Source organism: Sminthopsis crassicaudata, chromosome 2 (assembly GCF_048593235.1).
Source record: "Sminthopsis crassicaudata isolate SCR6 chromosome 2, ASM4859323v1, whole genome shotgun sequence".
Taxonomy (NCBI): domain Eukaryota; kingdom Metazoa; phylum Chordata; class Mammalia; order Dasyuromorphia; family Dasyuridae; genus Sminthopsis; species Sminthopsis crassicaudata.
The window spans coordinates 127,931,081-127,949,957 of NC_133618.1; the positions used below are offsets into that span (position 1 = coordinate 127,931,081).

The 18,877-nt window shown below is 36.0% G+C and overlaps 1 long non-coding RNA gene across 1 annotated transcript in view; it reads left to right on the top strand.

Moving 5' to 3' along the window:
- LOC141553269 (uncharacterized) overlaps nucleotides 1-9,795 on the top strand; it is a 231,048-nt gene extending 221,253 nt beyond the window's left edge. The window contains exon 3 of the long non-coding RNA XR_012485360.1: nucleotides 8,030-9,795. This is a non-coding gene — a long non-coding RNA (uncharacterized LOC141553269). The remainder of the gene's footprint in view (nucleotides 1-8,029) is intronic.
- Nucleotides 9,796-18,877: the final 9,082 nt, after the last annotated feature.

Sequence of the window (18,877 nt, forward strand, 5' to 3'; positions counted from 1 at the left end):
TTTTGCCTTTGCCCTTTTAACAATGTTTTTGTTATGGACAATATGTAGTTTGTGATTTTTCTGTGTATTGGGTATTAAAAAAAAAAAGCAAAATGATTGGTATGATATTCAATTTACAGAACATCTGGGCATATAAGAATTGTGTGAACATTCTGGGATACATTTCTTATTGTTAAAAGTCTTACAAAATGTAGATGATCTTCTTGTGACAGAAAAAAAAAGAGTGACCTTGTCCAAGTTACTATCAGTTTGTTAAATTATTATTTTTTTTTGTGTGTGTTCAGTTCTGCTTTATTTAACTGCAAGTAAAAACATCACCTTTGTGATGTCATTGATCCTCTTCAAAATAGAGGAGGAGCAACAACATTGTGATAACAAAATTGTTTTTCTTCCTCACCAGAGAAATTTGCATTATTTTTTTCTTTTTTCTTTTTTTTTCTCTCATTGTTTTTTTTTCTCTTTTATTAATTTTTATAATTATAACATTTTCTTTGACAGTACATATGCATAGGTAATTTTTTTTTACAACATTATCCCTTGTACTCCATTCTGTTCCGAGTTTTTCCCCTTTCCCTCCACCCCCTCCCCTAGATGGCAGGAATTCCCATACATATTAAATATCTTATAGTATATCCTAGGTATAATATATATGTGCAGAACCAAATTTTGTTGTTGTTGCTGTTGCAAAGGAAGGATTATATTCGGAAGGTAAAAATAATCTGGGAAGAGAAACAAAACAAAATAAAACAAAGAACAAACAAACAAACAAACAAAAAAACAATGCTCACAGCTTACACTCATTTCCCAGTGTTCCTTTTCTGTCCATCATTGATCAATTGGAATTGGATTAGCTCTTCTGGATGGCGGAGAAGAAACACACGACTCAGTGAACGTCCTCACTCCCTCACAAAAAATTAGATAAATTAAATCTCAAAATTAGCTCAGGACTGATAGATACCACAAGGACTGGAAGCACGACTTACCAGCTGAAGAGAATCTGGAGTTTCAACAGGAAAGGTCAGTTCTCAGGGGAGGAATAAGAAAGACCAGCACAGACGGTGGGGTAGGGGCACACTGCGCCCATTGCGCTGGGAGGGGCTCTGGGATCAGAGAAGCCACTGAGGTAAAGGAATCTGGCACAGGCTGTTAGCTCTTCTCTGCTAATTATTTAGCAGTTCAGAAGAGAAAGCCAAAATATTTTAAAACTCAGATTAGATTTCCCCCCCCCCCCACCCTGGGGGTGACTCGGCAGACGGCACCAGGGGGTGTGGCCTCAGCTACCTCCTGAGAATAGTTAAGAGACTGACAAGTGGGTGGATACGGCCCAAGGCAACACACACGGCCTAGCTTAGCTGGAGGGAGTGGAACTCAGCTCCAGGAAGTCCCAGAGAAGCGGAACCTTTGAACTAGGGACCGCGGTTTCTGGCAGACACTTCCAGTTTGAGCACAGGGGCTTCTCACGTCACCTGCTGCAAACATCCACTCCCCACCCGGACACATAGCCTGGGCTTCTTGCTGTCTTCACTATTCTACGCCCTCGAAGCACAGTAGTGCTAATCACCTCTGAGACACTCCCAGGGAGGGGGTGGGGAACTCTCTCCCAGAGCTCTCTCTTAGCGCGGGCGCAGGGGCCGCTGCATCCATCCGGTCTGGGAGGAAGCTGGTAAAGAAGTAAATAATTTCCTACCCCAGGGACAGACCCCAAAACATTTTTTTAAGTATGAGCAAAAAAGCTAGAAAAACTATAGATTCCTTCTATACAGAGAAAGAGCGGGTATCCAACCCCGAGGAAGTTAACAGCAAAGATTCAGAAGATAACAACCTAAAGGGGAACGATTCCTGCCCCCCATCACATAACTCTCTCCTAGAAGAAGCTCTTAAGAAATTGAGGGAGATCGAAGAAAAATGGGGCAAGGAAAGGGAAGTTATGATAGAGAATAACAACGTCCTGAAATTGGAGTTGGAAAAAATAAAGAATTCACAGGAGATGCAGGGAAACAAAATTAGTGAATTAGAAAAGGTTAAAAAAACACAGGAAAGTAGGATTTCTGAATTGGAAAAGATAAAAAAGTCTCAAGAAAATAGAATTTCTGAATTGGAAAAAAGAAAATAATTCTCAAAAAAAAAAATTAGGGAAATGGAAAAAAATTCAATAGAGCAAAATAATTCATTTAAAAACGAAATTGGACATTTACAAAAAGAACTAAAAACTGTGAAAGAAGAAAATAACTCCTTAAAAGTCAGGATGGAACAAATAGAAATGAATGATTCACAGAGAACCCAAGAATCAGTCAAACAAAACAAAAAAAATGAGAAGCTGGAGAACAACGTCAAATACTTACTGGGAAAATCTATAGACCTGGAAAATAGATCTAGGAGAGATAATCTGCGGATTATTGGACTTCCAGAAAACTATGACCAAAAAAAGAGCCTAGATTCTATTTTACAGGAAATTATCAAAGAGAACTGTCCAGAGATAATAGAAACAGAAGGGAAAGTAGATGTGGAAAGAATTCATCGAACTCCTTCTGAAATAGACCCTAAAAAAAGAACACCACGGAATATTGTGGCTAAGCTGCAGAATTACCACACAAAGGAGAAAATCCTGCAAGCAGCTAGAAAAAAACAATTTAAATACCAAGGTGCCACAATAAGGGTCACCCAAGATCTGGCTGCCTCCACATTAAAAGATAGAAGGGCCTGGAACCTGATATTCCGTAAGGCAAAAGATCAAGGACTGCAACCAAGAATGAACTACCCAGCTAAGTTTAGCATCTTTTTCCACGGAAGAAGATGGTCATTCAATGAAACAGAGGAATTCTATATGTTTCTAAGAAAAAAACCAGACTTAAACAAAAAATTTGATCTACATCCACAAGACTGAAGAGAAACAGAAAAAGGTACACAGAACCCTGGAGAACTGTAACTCTGTTGTGGGTATATAAAAAATACTCAAGGATAATTTGATTTTACTGATATAAAAGAAAAAAAGGGGGGTGTAGTAAAGGGAAGGAGGTCGGTTCAGAAAAAGGGGAAGAAGTGATAAAAAGAGGGAAACTACATCCCAGGAAGAGACATAGAAAATACACCATATCTGAGGGAACTTAGTGAGGGGGAGAATCATTGTGTGAATCTTACTCTCATCAGAAGAGGCTCAAAGAGTAAATAATTAACATATTTGTTTTTCAGAGAATTTTCTCTCACCTCATTAAAAGGGGGGAGAGGAAAAGGGAAAAGGAAAAGGGGAATAAGTGAAGGGACTTGGAGGGAGGGGGGAGGGATCCTAAAAAAAAAAAAAAAAAAAGAGGGAGGGTTGCGCGTCACAAGGGGGGTCTGTAAATTAAATATCGGGGAGGGGGATCAGGGGGGTCAAGGGAAAAAAGCATAATCTGAGGATAATACGATGGCAGGAAATACAGAATTAGTAATTTTAACTGTAAATGTAAATGGGATGAACGATCCCATCAAACGGAGACGGATAGTAGATTGGATCAAAAAGCAGAACCCTACAATATGTTGCCTACAGGAAACACACTTAAAGCAGGGAGATACATACAGAGTAAAGGTAAAAGGTTGGAACAGAGCCTATTATGCTTCAGGTAAAGCCAAAAAAGCAGGGGTAGCTATCCTTATCTCAGATCAAGCAAAAGCAGAAGTAGATCTCGTTAAAAAAGATAAGGAAGGAAACTATATCCTGCTGAAAGGTAGCATAAATAATGAAGCCATATCAATACTAAACATATATGCACCAAGTGGTATAGCATCTAACTTTCTAAAGGAAAAGTTAAGAGAAATGCAAGAAGAAATAGACAGTAAAACTATAATAGTGGGAGATCTCAACCTTGCACTCTCAGATTTAGACAAATCAAACCACAAAACAAACAAGAAAGAAATTAAAAAAGTAAATAGAACATTAGAAAAACTAGGTATGATAGACCTTTGGAGAAAACTGAATGGCAATAGAAAGGAATATACTTTCTTCTCAGCAGTTCATGGATCCTATACAAAAATTGACCATATACTAGGACATAAAGATCTCAAAATTAAATGTAGGAAGGCAGAAATAATAAATGCCTTCTTCTCAGATCACAATGCAATAAAAGCTACATTCAGTAAAAAGTTAGGGGTAAATAGACCAAAAAGTAATTGGAAACTGAATAATCTCATCTTAAAGAATGACTGGGTGAAAGAGCAAATTATAGAAACAATTAACAATTTCACCCAAGATAATGATAATGATGAGACATCATATCAAAATCTTTGGGATGCAGCTAAAGCGGTAATAAGGGGAAATTTTATATCTTTAGAGGCTTATTTGAAGAAAATTGAGAAAGAGAAGATTAACGAATTGGGCTTACAACTTAAAAGGCTAGAAAAAGACCAAATTATAAACCCCCAACCAAAAATTAAACTCGAAATACAAAAATTAAAAGGAGAAATCAATAAAATTGAAAGTAAAAAAACTATTGAATTAATAAATAAAACCAAGAGTTGGTTTTATGAAAAAGCCAATAAAATAGATAAACCTTTGGTAAATTTGATCAAAAAAAAGAAAGAGGAAAATCAAATTGATAGTCTTACAAATGAAAAGGGGGATCTTTCCACCAATGAAGAGGAAATTAGAGAAATAATAAGGAGTTACTTTGCCCAACTTTATGCCAATAAATTTGATAACTTAAGTGAAATGGATGACTTCCTCCAAAAATATAGGCTCCCTAGATTAACAGAGGAGGAGATAAATTGCTTAAATAGTCCCATTTCAGAAAAAGAAATAGAACAAGCTATTAATCAACTCCCCAGGAAAAAATCCCCAGGGCCAGATGGATTCACATGTGAATTCTACCAAACATTTAAAGAACAATTAGCCCCAATGTTATATAAATTATTTGAAAAAATAGGGGATGAAGGAGTCCTACCAAATTCCTTTTATGACACAGACATGGTACTGATACCTAAACCTGGTAGATCGAAAACTGAGAAAGAAAATTATAGACCAATCTCCTTAATGAATATTGATGCTAAAATCTTAAATAAGATATTAGCAAAAAGACTTCAGAAAATCATCTCCAAGATAATACACTATGATCAAGTAGGATTTATTCCAGAAATGCAGGGCTGGTTTAATATTAGGAAAACTATTAATATAATTGACCATATTAATAATCAAATTAATAAGAACCATATGATCATCTCAATAGATGCAGAAAAAGCATTTGACAAAATCCAACATCCATTCCTACTAAAAACTCTTGAGAGTATAGGAATAAATGGATTATTCCTTAGAATAATCAGGAGTATATATTTAAGACCGTCAGTAAGCATAATATGCAATAGAAATAAACTGCAACCTTTCCCAGTAAGATCAGGAGTGAAACAAGGTTGCCCACTATCACCATTACTATTCAATATAGTACTAGAAACGCTAGCCTCGGCAATAAGAGCCGAGAAAGAGATTCAAGGAATTAGAGTAGGAAATGAGGAAATTAAACTATCACTTTTTGCAGATGACATGATGGTATACTTAGAGAACCCCAAAGACTCTGCTAAAAAGCTACTAGAAATAATTCAAAATTTCAGCAAAGTGGCAGGATACAAAATAAATCCACATAAATCCTCGGCATTTTTATATATCACTAACAAAATGCAACAGCAAGAGATACAAAGAGAAATTCCATTCCAAACAAATGTTGATAGTATAAAATATTTGGGAATCCATCTACCAAAGAAAAGTCAGGAATTATATGAGAAAAATTACAAAACACTTGCCACAAAAATAAAATCAGATTTAAATAATTGGAAAGACATTCAGTGCTCTTGGATAGGCCGAGCGAATATAATAAAGATGACAATACTCCCCAAACTAATCTATTTATTTAGTGCTATACCAATCAGACTCCCAAGAAACTATTTTAATGACCTAGAAAAAATAACAACAAAATTCATATGGAAGAATAAAAGGTCAAGAATTGCAAGGGAACTAATGAAAAAAAACTCAGAGGAAGGTGGTCTAAGTGTACCTGATCTAAAGCTATATTATATAGCAGCAGTCACCAAAACCATTTGGTATTGGCTAAGAAATAGACCGGTAGATCAGTGGAACAGATTAGATACAAAGGACAAAAAAGGGTACATCTATAGCAATCTAATCTTTGACAAACCCAAAGATTCCAACATTAGGGATAAAAATTCATTATTCGGAAAAAACTGTTGGGAAAACTGGAAATTAGTATGGCAGAAATTAGATATAGATCCACACTTAACACCATATACCAAGATAAGATCAAAATGGGTCCATGATTTAGGCATAAAGAGGGAGATAATAAATAGATTAGAGGAACAGAGGATAATCTACCTCTCAGACTTGTGGAGGAGGAAGGAATTTATGACCAGAGGAGAACTAGAGATCATTATTGATCACAAAATAGAAGATTTTGATTACATCAAACTAAAAAGTTTCTGTACAAATAATACTAATGCAAACAAGATTAGAAGGGAAGTAACAAATTGGGAAAATATTTTTAAAAACAAAGGTTCTGACAAAGGTCTCATTTCCAAAATATATAGAGAACTGACCATAATTTATAAGAAACCAAACCATTCTCCAATTGATAAATGGGCAAAGGATATGAACAGACAATTCTCAGAGGAAGAAATTGAAACTATATCCACTCACATGAAAGAGTGTTCCAAATCACTACTGATCAGAGAAATGCAAATTAAGACCACTCTGAGATACCACTACACACCTGTCAGATTGGCTAAGATGACAGGAACAAATAATGACAAATGTTGGAGGGGATGTGGGGAAATTGGGACACTAATACATTGCTGGTGGAGTTGTGAAAGAATCCAGCCATTCTGGAGAGCAATCTGGAATTATGCCCAAAAAGTTATCAAACTGTGCATACCCTTTGACCCAGCAGCGCTACTACTGGGATTATATCCCAAAGAAATACTAAAGAGCGGAAAGAGACATATATGTGCCAAAATGTTTGTGGCAGCTCTTTTTGTTGTAGCTAGAAACTGGAAGATGAATGGATGTCCATCAGTTGGAGAATGGTTGGGTAAATTGTGGTATATGAAAGTTATGGAATATTATTGCTCAGTAAGAAATGACCAGCAGGAGGAATACAGAGAGGGTTGGAGAGACTTAAATCAACTGATGCTGAGTGAAATGAGCAGAACCAGAAGATCACTGTATACTTCAACAACGATACTGTATGAGGATGTATTCTGATGGAAGTGGAAATCTTCAACATAAAGAAGATCCAACTCACTTCCAGTTGATCAATGATGGACAGAGGTAGATACACCCAGAGAAGAAACACTGGGAGGGGAATGTAAATTGTTAGCACTAATATCTGTCTGCCCAGGTTGCATGTACCTTCGGATTCTAATGTTTATTGTGCAACAAGAAAATGATATTCACACACATGTATTGTACTTAGACTATATTGTAACACATGTAAAATGTATGGTATTGCCTGTCGTCGGGGGGAGGGAATAAGGGAGGGGGAGTAATTTGGAAAAATGAATACAAGGGATAATATTATAAAATATATATATATATATATAATAATAAAAAAAAAAAAAAGGATTAGCTCTTCTCTATGTTGAAGATATCCACTTCCATCAGAATACATCCTCATACAGTATCATTGTTGAAGTGTATAATGATCCCCTAGTTCTGCTTGTTTCACTCTGCATCAGTTGATGTAAGTCTCTCCAAGCCTCTCTGTATTCCTCCTGTTGGTCATTTCTTACAGAACAATAATATTCCATAACATTCATATACCATAATTTACCCAACCATGTTAAATTATTTAAGAGCACAGGGCCTGAGAATTTCTCAAGACAAATTGAAATTTATGAAATATGAGGTAAAATACTTAAGTCATTGTATAAATGAAGGGAAAAATAAATTAGATCCTGTAAATTATTTGAGGGAAAGAATGGAAACAGTAAAGGAAAGGGATTGGCACACAGGGCATTGGTCACTGAAATTTTGACTAATCTTATGTTACCTAAGAACGCTACAGTGATTCATGCACAGGGGCACCAAAGAGGAGATTCATTTGAGATAAGGAGAAACTGCTTTGCAGATGAGGAGGCAAAGCAGCCTAGAGAAGAGGAATCTGTAAGTACGGAGGAGATGATGGTGCTAATTCTGGCATTTCTGCCTCTAATGCCTCCACTTTCCCTTACCCCAGAAGAGAAGCAGGAAATCTAAAGCCTTGGCGCTCAGGAGGATAAAGAAGGGCACTGGCTCCTCCCTGATGAGACATGTACTCCAACATTTACATCAGGGCAGTCATTGGGGTGTCTGAGACCTGTGTGACATGGTGCTGACTAAGTTTGTGGCACTGGCTTATACACAATAGCAGGCAACTGGTCAGCGGGTGTCCTGTTTGTCAGAGAATAAAAAGGGCCGCCCAATGACAAGTCTAAAAGGAGGAAGGCCCTTGGTATCAGGCCTTTCCAAAGCATACAGGTGGACTTTACCGAGCTGCGGTCAGTGGGGTGTCTCAAATACTTGTTGGTCGTAGTGGACCACCTGACCTTATGGGTAGAGGCCATTCCCCTTGCCTGGGCAACAGCCTCAGTAGTTGTAAAAGTACTCCTTGAACATATCATTCCGGGGTATGGGATGGTGGAGCAGATAGATTCAGACCAAGGCACCTATTTCACAGCTAAGATCCTCCAATCTGTGGACCAAGCTCTAGAAATATGATGGGACTTACACACCCCTATAGCATCCTCCCTCATCATGTAAAGTGGAAAGGATGGATAAAGAAATTAAACAGCAACTGACTGAATTGGCATTGGAGACACAATTGCCCTGTACCAAGTGTCTTCCCCTTGCCTTATTAAGAATTAAAACAAAACCCCCAAAGAGATGTGGTATTGTCACCTTACGAATTATTGTATGGTCACTCTTATCCAAAAGGGATTCAAAATTCTTCCTTGGATCCAATATTTGAAACCAAGGATTTGTTTTTAAGGAAATATGTTATTTCTTTACTGTAACATTTGAAAATTTTACAACTAAACAGGCTTATTGCTCAGACTCCTCCCTTAGGATTTCAACAGGGCATGAGTTATAGCTTGGAGACAGGGTCTTGGTTCCGACATGGAAGGAAGACAAGCTGATCCTGAGCTGGAAAGGACTGTTCCAGATCCTCTTGACATCAGATACAGCAGTACTACACACGAAAGAGGGTGGACTCAACATACCATAATTAAAGGACATGTGGACTTCCCAACTGAATGCAGAGAACAAGCTAAGACAAGCATTGAAAAGCAACTGATGAACTATGTATGTAAAATCTTGATGGCGGTATTGAAGCCTCACTATTAGATAAAATATCTATTACTGACACTTCCCCCTCCTACAAAACATCCTCCATCAATCATAAGAGTTCCTAAAAACTTGTACCAATAATGTCACTCTTCCACCTGTGTTTTTATGTAACAGAAGAAAAAGAGCCTGGTATGATACCTTACTTAGTGGCGCTGGAACTGGTTTTGGTATAGTTAATTCTATAGATCTTGAGACCTTGTCCAGCAGACTGCGCAGTGCTGGACAAGATATATCTCAAGCTTTAACTGTTAATGCACAATGGTTACCCACAACGATCCTACCTCACAAAATACCCTAAATTATCAAGGCCAATTCTTAAAAGTTTTTAATGATAGTATTATTACTAGTTTGGGTTTTACTGGAAATATCAGTAAACTATTTAAGTGGACCAAATGCTCTTTACAAAATATGTATACCTTAATACAAAAAGAAAATGCTCAGAGATTGTTACAAGAAGGAGATACTCAAATGTGGAATCATATATTTAATTTACCAGAAACATGGAAAAAACAACGACCTGAAAATGGTATATGTACTTCTCTTTGGTGTACTGGAACTATTGTGTATTATCAAGTTAAGATATGGACTGTTATGTGTCAATTTCATGTGATACCTTTTGTCTTACATAATTACTTTGCTTTATCTCATATATATGTAAACTATAGATCTGAATAATATAACCCACACTTTGTCTGACTGTACTGAAACTAATAGGGGGATTGTTTGTGGGATAATAACTCGGCAGATGGAACCCTGCCTTCTCTCACATTCATCCAATTTGAGTAATTTAACATTGTATCCTGTGAATAATTTCTCCCTGATATATGAGGTATCTTCACAACACATATGTATAGCTTCTAATAATCGTACTGATCTTATTTCTGTAAATATTGTTACTGCCCCCTTCTCTGGTTGTTTGTCTAATGTCTTTCTTGCATTGGCAAGGAAACGATGTTTATTTCTCACCTGATACAGATGTAATCAAAAATTCAACCTGCATACCCAAGCTTCTTCCTTTTCCCCATGTCTCCCTTTCACTACAACCTCTTATGGATATCCTAAACAAATCTTTAGTTATGAAGAAGTTATTAGAGTCTAATCAGAGCCATTAAATGAACATCGAATTCAGACTCATATAGCTGCAGGACAACTTATTGAGGCCTCTCATTTAGTGACATCAGCTACTAATTATCATTGGTATGATTTCTTATTTAGATTAGGTAGCGCTACCACTCATTTTAATAATCTAGCCATACCCATACTATTATTATTACTCTTTTTTGTAATACTATGTATGTGTAATTGTTATATGTATTGGAAGATGAAAACAATTTATTCTAATTTTACCCCATTAGCTCAGTCCTCTTATTATCTTCGTGATCTTAAGGCCAAATGAATAAGAAATTAAGATTTCATATTAGAATTATAAACTCACTCAAATCTAACAGGCCTGAGCTTCTAAATTATAGGAACTTGGCCGTTCCATAAACTCTGTATGTCCTTGACAATAAATACCAGGAACTAGCCATTCTTGGACATGCTTATGCTTAGGGTTGGGTGGCTTCATCCCTGTGCATATGCAATTGATAAGAAAACAGGTCAAGCTTCAAGGGTATGGAATGAGTCAACATGAATATATAGATAAGTTTTGGCCAGGAGCCTTCTTTGTCTAAAAAAATATAAAAAATCCTCATTGTAAACCATAGTTGAGCTTCACCCTTGGGAAGGACGCTTCGCCTGGGAAAATCTTTACACAATTCAAGTTGATTGAGGCTGAAACAGGGCTGCCATCCATTTGAGTTTCTTGTGGTTCCCTTGAATTGGTGATGTATTCTCTTCCTCTATCTGCTATAGTTATCATTGTCATATTGTTAATTGTTCTTATTTCTATTTGTATTTTTTTTTTAGATTTTTTTTCCACAGAATATATGCATGAGTAATTTTTTAATAATATTATCCCTTGTATTCATTTTTCCAAATTATAATCCCCTGCCTCCACTCCCTTCCACCAATGACAGGCCATCCCATACATTTTACATATGTTACAATATAACACAGATACAATATGTGTGTGTAAATACCATTTTCTTGTTGCACATTAAGTATTAGATTCCAAAGGTATAAGTAACCTGGGTAGATAGACAGTAGTGCTAACAAATTACATTCAATTCCCAGTGTTCCTTATCTGGGTGTAGTTATTTCTGTCCATTGATCAACTGGAAGTGAGTTGGATCTTCTTTATGTTGAAGATATCCACTGCCATCAGAATACATCTATTCATACAACATTGAAGTGTACAGCGTTCTTCTGGTTCAACACATTTCACTCAGCATCAGTTGATGTAAGTCTCTCCAAGCCTCTCTGTATTCCTCCTGCTGGTCATTTCTTAAAGAGCAATAATATTCCATAACCTTCATATACCATAATTTACCCAACCATTCTCCAATTGATGGGCATCCATTCATCTTCCAGTTTCTAGCTACTACAAAAAGAGCTGCCACAAACATTTTGGCATATACAGGTCCCTTTCCGCTCTTTAGTATTTCTTTGGGATATAAGCCCAATAACACCAATGCTGGGTCAAAGGGTATGTACAGTTTGACAACTTTTTGGGCATAGTTCCAAATTGCTCTCCAGAATGGCTGGATTCTTTCACAACTCCACCAACAATGTATCAATGTCCCATTTTTCCCATATCCCTTCCAACATTCATCAATATTTGTTCCTGTCATCTTAGCCAATCTGACAGGTGTGTAGTGGTATCTCAGAGTTGTCTTAATTTGCATTTCTCTGATCAGTAGTGATTTGGAACACTCTTTCATGTGAGTGGATATAGTTTCAATTTCATCATCTGAGAATTGTATGTTCATATCCTTTGACCATTTATCAATTTGAGAATGTTTTGATTTCTTATAAATTAGTGTCAGTTGTCTATATATTTTGGAAATGAGACCTTTTTCAGAACCTTTAACTTTAAAAATATTTTCCCAATTTGTTACTTCCCTTCTAATCTTGTTAGCATTACTATTGTTTGTACAGAAATGTTTTAGTTTGAGGTAATCAAAATCTTCTATTTTGTGATCAACAATGATCTCTAGTTCTTCTCTGGTCATAAATTCCTTCCTCCTCCACAGGTCTGAGAGGTAGTCAATTTTCTGTTTCTCTGATCTATTTATTATCTCATTCTTTATGCCTAAATCATGGACCCATTTTGATCTTATCTTGGTATATGGTGTTAAGTGTGGATCCATATCTAATTTCTGCCATACTAATTTCCAGTTTTCCCAACAATTTTTTCCGAATAATGAATTTTTATCCCTAATGTTGGTATCTTTGGGTTAATCAAACACTAGATTGCTGTAGATATACCCTTTTTTGTCCTTTTTATTTAATCTGGTCCATTGATCCACCTGTCTATTTCTTAGCCAATTCCAAATGGTTTTGGTAACTGCTGCTGTATAATATAGCTTTAGATCAGATACACTTAGACCACCTTCCTCTGACTTTTTTTTTTTTTCTTAGTTCCCTTGCAATTCTCGACCTTTTATTCTTCCATATGAATTTTGTTGTTATTTTTCTAGGTCATTTCTAGGTCACTATTTTATAGTTTCTTGGGAGTCTGATAGGTATAGCACTAAATAAATAAATTAGTTTGGGGAGTATTTTTATCATTATTATATTCGCTCGGCCTATCCAAGAGCACTGAATGTCTTTCTAATTATTTAAATCTGACTTTATTTTTGTGGCAAGTGTTTTGTAATTTTTCTCATATAATTCCTGACTATTCTTTGGTAGATGGATTCCCAAATACTTTATACTCTCAATATTTGTTTGGAATGGAATTTCTCTTTGTATCTCTTGCTGTTGCATTTTGTTGGTGATATATAAGAATTCTGAGGATTTATGTGGATTTATTTTGTATCCTGCCACTTTGCTAAAATTCTGAATTATTTCTAATAGCTTTTTAGCAGAGTCTTTGGGGTTCTCTAAGTATACCATCATGTCATCTGCAAAGAGTGATAGTTTGATTTCCTCATTTCCTACTCTAATTGCTTGAATCTCTTTCTCGGCTCTTATTGCCCAGGCTAGCATTTCTAGTACTATATTGAATAGTAATGGTGATAGTGGGCAACCTTGTTTCACTGATCTTTCTGGGAAAAGTTGCAGTTTATTTCTACTGCATATTATGCTTACTGACAGTCTTAAATATATGCTCCTGATTATTCTAAGGAATAGTCCATTTATTCCTATACTCTCAAGAGTTTTTAGTACGAATGGATGTTGGATTTTGTCAAAAGCTTTTTCTGCATCTATTGAGATGATCATATGGTTTTTATTAATTTGATTATTAATATGGTCAATTATACTAATAGTTTTCCTAATATTAAACCAGCCCTGCATTCCTGGTATAAATCCTACTTGATCATAGTGTATTATCCTGGGGATGATTTTCTGAGATCTTTTTGCTAATATATTATTTAAGATTTTAGCATCAATATTCATTAAGGAAATTGGTCTATAATTTTCTTTCTCAGTTTTCGATCGACCTGGTTTAGGTATCAGTACTATGTCTATGTCATAAAAGGAGTTTGGTAGGACTCCTTCATCCCCTATTTTTTGAAATAGTTTATATAGCATTGTTCTTTAAATGTTTGGTAGAATTCACATGAAAATCCATCTGGTCCTGGGGATTTTTTCCTGGGGAGTTGATTAATAGCTTGTTCTATTTCTTTTTCTGAAATGGGAGTATTTAAGCAATTTATTGCCTCCTCTGTAAATCTAGGAAGCCTAGATTTACTAGATTACTAGATTGGTGGAAAGATCCCCCTTTTCATTTGTAAGATTACACTTTGATTTTCCTCTTTCTTTTTTCTGAAAAGATTTACCAAAAATTATCTATTTTATTGGCTTTTTCATAAAACCACCTCTTGGTTTTATTTATCAATTCAATAGTTTTTGTTTACTTTCAATATTATTGATTTTTCCTTTTAATTTTTGTACTTCAAGTTTAATTTTTGGTTAGGGGTTTTTAATTTGGTCTTTTTCTAGCTTTTTAAGTTGCAGGCCCAATTCATTGACCTTCTCTTTCTCTATTTCCTTCAAATAAGCCTCTAAAGATATAAAATTTCTCCTTATTACTGCTTTAGCTGCATCCCACAGATTTTGATAGGATGTCTCATCATTGTCATTATCTTGGGTGAAATTATTTCTATAATTTGCTGTTTCACCCAGTCATTCTTTAAGATGAGATTATTCAGTTTCCAATTACTTTTTGGTCTATTTACCCCTAACTTCTTACTGAATGTAGATTTTATTGCATTGTGATCTGAGAAGAAGGCATTAATTATTTTTGCCTTCCTGCATTTAATTTTGTGATCTTTATGTCTTAATATATGGTCTATTTTTGTATAGGTTCCATGAACTGCTGAGAAGAAAGCATATTCCTTTCTATTGCCATTCCGTTTTCTCCAAAGGTCTATCATACCTAGTTTTTCTAATGATCTATTTACTTTTTAAATTTCTTTCTTATTTGTTTTGTGGTTTGATTTGTCTAAATCTAAGAGTGCAAAGTTGAGATCTCCAACTATTATAGTTTTACTGTTTATTTCTCCTTGCAATTCTCTTAACTTTTCTTTTAGAAAGTTAGATGCTATACCAGTTGGTGCATACATGTTTAGTATTGATATGGCTTCATTATTTATGGTACCTTTCAGCAGGATATAGTTTCCTTCCTTATCTCTTTCAATTAGTTCAACTTCTCCTTTTGCTTGATCTGAGATAAGGATAGCTACCCCTGCTTTTTTGGCTTTACCTGAAGAATAATAGATTCTGCTCCAACCTTTTAACTTTACTCTGTATGTATCTCCCTGCTTTAAGTGTGTTTACTGTAAACAACATATTGTAGGGTTCTATTTTTTGATCCAGTCTGCTATCCATCTCCATTTGATGGAAACATTCATCCCATTCACATTTACAGTTAAAATTACTAATTCTGTATTTCCTGCCATCATATTATCTCCAGATTATGCTTTTTCCCTTGACCCCCCTGAACCCCTTCCCCAATATTTAATTTATAGACCCCACTTGTGACGCGCAGCCCTCCCTTTTTTAGTATCCCTCCCCCCTCCCTCCATGTCCCTTCCCTTATTCTCCTTTTCCTTTTCCCTTTTCTTCTCCCCCCTTTTAATGAGGTGAGAGAGAATTCTCTGAAAAACAAATATGTCAGTTATTTACTCTTTGAGCCTCTTCTGATGAGAGTAAGATTCACACAATATTTCTTCCCTTCTCTAAATTCCCTCAGATATGGTATATATTCTATGCCTCTTCCTGGGATGTAGTTTCCCTCTTTTTATCACTCCTTCCCCTTTTTCTGATACTACCCCCTTCCCTTTACTAACGCCCCTTTTTTATATCAGTGAAATCAAATTATCCATTTTGTCTTTCTATATATCCACAACAGAGATACAGTTCTCAAGGGTTCTGTGTACCTTTTTCTGTTTCTCTTCAGTCTTGTGGATGTACACTTGTTTAAGTCTGGTACTTATTCTTAGAAACATATGGAATTCCTCTATTTCATTGAATGACCATCTTCTTCCATGGAAAAAAAATGCTAAATTAGCTGGGTAGTTTATTCTTGGTTGCAATCCTTTATCTTTTGCCTTTTGGAATATCAGATTCCAGGCCCTTTGATCTTTTAATGTGGAGGCAGCCAGATCTTGAGTGACCCTTATTGTGGCACCTTGGTATTTAAATTGTTTTTTTCTAGCTGTTTGCAAGATTTTCTCCTTTGTGTGTTAATTCTGCAGCTTAGCCACAATATTCCGTCGTGTTTTTTTAGGGTCTATTTCAGAAGGAGTTCGATGAATTATTTCAACGTGTATTTTCCCTTCTTTTTCTATTATCTCTGGACAGTTCTCTTTGATGATTTCCTGTAAAATAGCATCTAGGCCCTTTTTTTGGTCATACTTTTTGGGAAGTCCAATGATTCTCAGATTATCTCTCCTAGATCTATTTTCCAGGTCTATAGATTTTACCAGTAAGTATTTGACGTTGTTCTCCAGCTTTTATTTTTTTGTTTTGTTTTGTTTGACTGATTCTTGGGTTTTCAATGAATCATTCATTTCTATTTGTTCCATCCTGAATTTTAAGTAGTTATTTTCTTCATTCACAGATTTTAGTTCTTTTTGTATATGCCCACTTTCGTTTTTAAATGAATTATTTTGCTCTATTGAATTTTTTTTTCCATTTCCCAAATTTTTTTAGAGAATTATTTTCTTTTTCCAATTCAGAAATCCTATTTTCTTGAGACATTTTTATCTTTTCCAATTCAGAAATCCTACTTTCCTGTGATTAATTAACCTTTTTCTAATTCACAAATTTTGTTTCCCTGAATCTCCTTTGAATTCTTTATTTTTTCCAACTCAGATTTCAGAACATTGTTAATCTCTATCATAGCTTCTCTTTCCTTTCCCCATTTTTCTTCAAACTCTCTTAGTTTTTTAATAGTCTCTTCTAAGAGAGAGTTATATGATGGGGGGCAGGTATCGTTCCCCTTTAGGCTATTATCTGCTGACTCTCTACTTTTAACTTTCTCAAGGTTGGATACCCGCTCTTTCTCCATGTAGAATGAATCGATTGTTCTTCTTTGCTTTTTACTCATATTTAAAAAATCTTTTCGGGTCTGTCCTTGAAGTAGGAAATTATTTATTTATTTCTTTACCAGCTTCCTCCCAGACCTGAGGGATGTAGCAGCTACTGCACCTGAGCTAAGAGAGAGCTCTGTGAGTGAGTTCCCCTCCCCATCCCTGGAAATGCCTCAGAGGTGATTAGCAGGGCTGTGCTTTGAGGGCACTGTGTGTCCTAGTGACTTCCCTGTGGTTTAAGACTGAACAGTAAAGGAGACACAAATCCCAGCCAATGCGTCCCGGGGGAGTGTGGATGTCAGCAGCTGATGTAAAAAGCCCCTGTGCTTAAACTGGAAGTGTCTGCCTAGAAACCGCGGTCCCTATTTCAAAGGTTCCGCTTCTCTGGGACTCCTGCAGCTGAGTTCCACAGCCTCCAGCTGAGCCAGGCACTATGTGTTGCCTTGGGCCGTGTCCAAGCTTTTCAATCTCTTAACTACCCCTAGGTGAAGCCCCAGGCAGCAGAAGTCGCCCACACCCACAGTGCAGAAATCTGTTAGGTCACTTCCAGATTGGGGTGGTTCTAGTATCTGGCTTTATATTTTAAAGTGGCTTGATTTCTCTTCTGAATTGCTGTTTTTTTTAAGCAGAGAAGAGCTAACAGCCTGTGCCAGATTCTTGTAGCTCAGTGGCTTCTCTGATCCCAGAGCCCTCCCCAGCACGATTGGCATAGTGTGCTAGCATCCAACTGTCTGTGCTGGCCTCTCTTCTTCCTCCCCTGGGAACTGACCTTTTCTGTTGAAACTCCAGATTCTCTTCAGCTGGTAAGTCATGCTTCCAGTCCTTGTGGTTTCTATCAGTCCAGCGTTATTTTTGAGGCTGGTTTAACTAATTGGTATTGAGGGAAGAAAGGAGCTCACAAAAACGCGTGTATCTTCTTTGCCATCTTGGCTCCGCCCCCTGTATTTGTTCTTTTATGCAAATCTAAACTATCTATACCTTGTCCTATTTGATTAAAACCTTACTTTCATTTTCAATTGAGTCTGAGAGTGTTATTTATAGAAGTGAATCTGAACATATAACTTTTCTTAATACATAAATAAAATAGAAAAGGAGTCAAAATCCTAGAGTTTAGGGAAATTTATACAGGAATGTAAAAGAAAATTTTAGTATCAAAAATTTATCAGGTTCAAGAGATGTCAAGTCTATAAACATTTAATAAGTAGCTATTACATACAAGGCACTCTGTTAAGTGCCGGGGATACAAAGAAAGAGTCTTTGATGTCAAGGAGCTCATTTTTAATTGGGGAGACAACGTGCAAATAAAAATGTAGAACCAAGCTGTATGCTGAATAAACTGGAAATAATCAACAGAGGGAATGTGCTAGCATTAAGAAGGTTTGGGACAGGTTAGAGAGGTTGTAGAGGTTGAGATTTTACCTGAAACTTGAAGAAATTTAGGACAATTAGGAGGCAGAGATTTAGAGTAAAAACTTTACAGCCACGAGGAGAAATCAGAGAAAATACTAGGAGCTGAGATAATGTGTTGTTCAGGCCACTGCAAGAAGGCCAATTTATTTTTTGAATTTTATTTTTATTTACCACAGTTACAGATAAAAATAACATTTTTATTATATATGTACATTATTTTTATTTTTTTTAACATCTTTCCTTATGTGAGGCAGTTGGAATTAAGTGATTCACCTAAGGTCACACAGCTAGTAAGTTTCAAGTGTCTGAATACTGAATTTAAGTCTTCCTGTCTCCAGGGCTGGTGCTTTATCTACTATGCCATCAAACTGCCTCTATATATTTCCTTATGGATTATGTTGGGAAAGAAAAATCAAAACAAAAGGGAAAATCACAAGAGAAATATAAAACATAACAAAAAGTA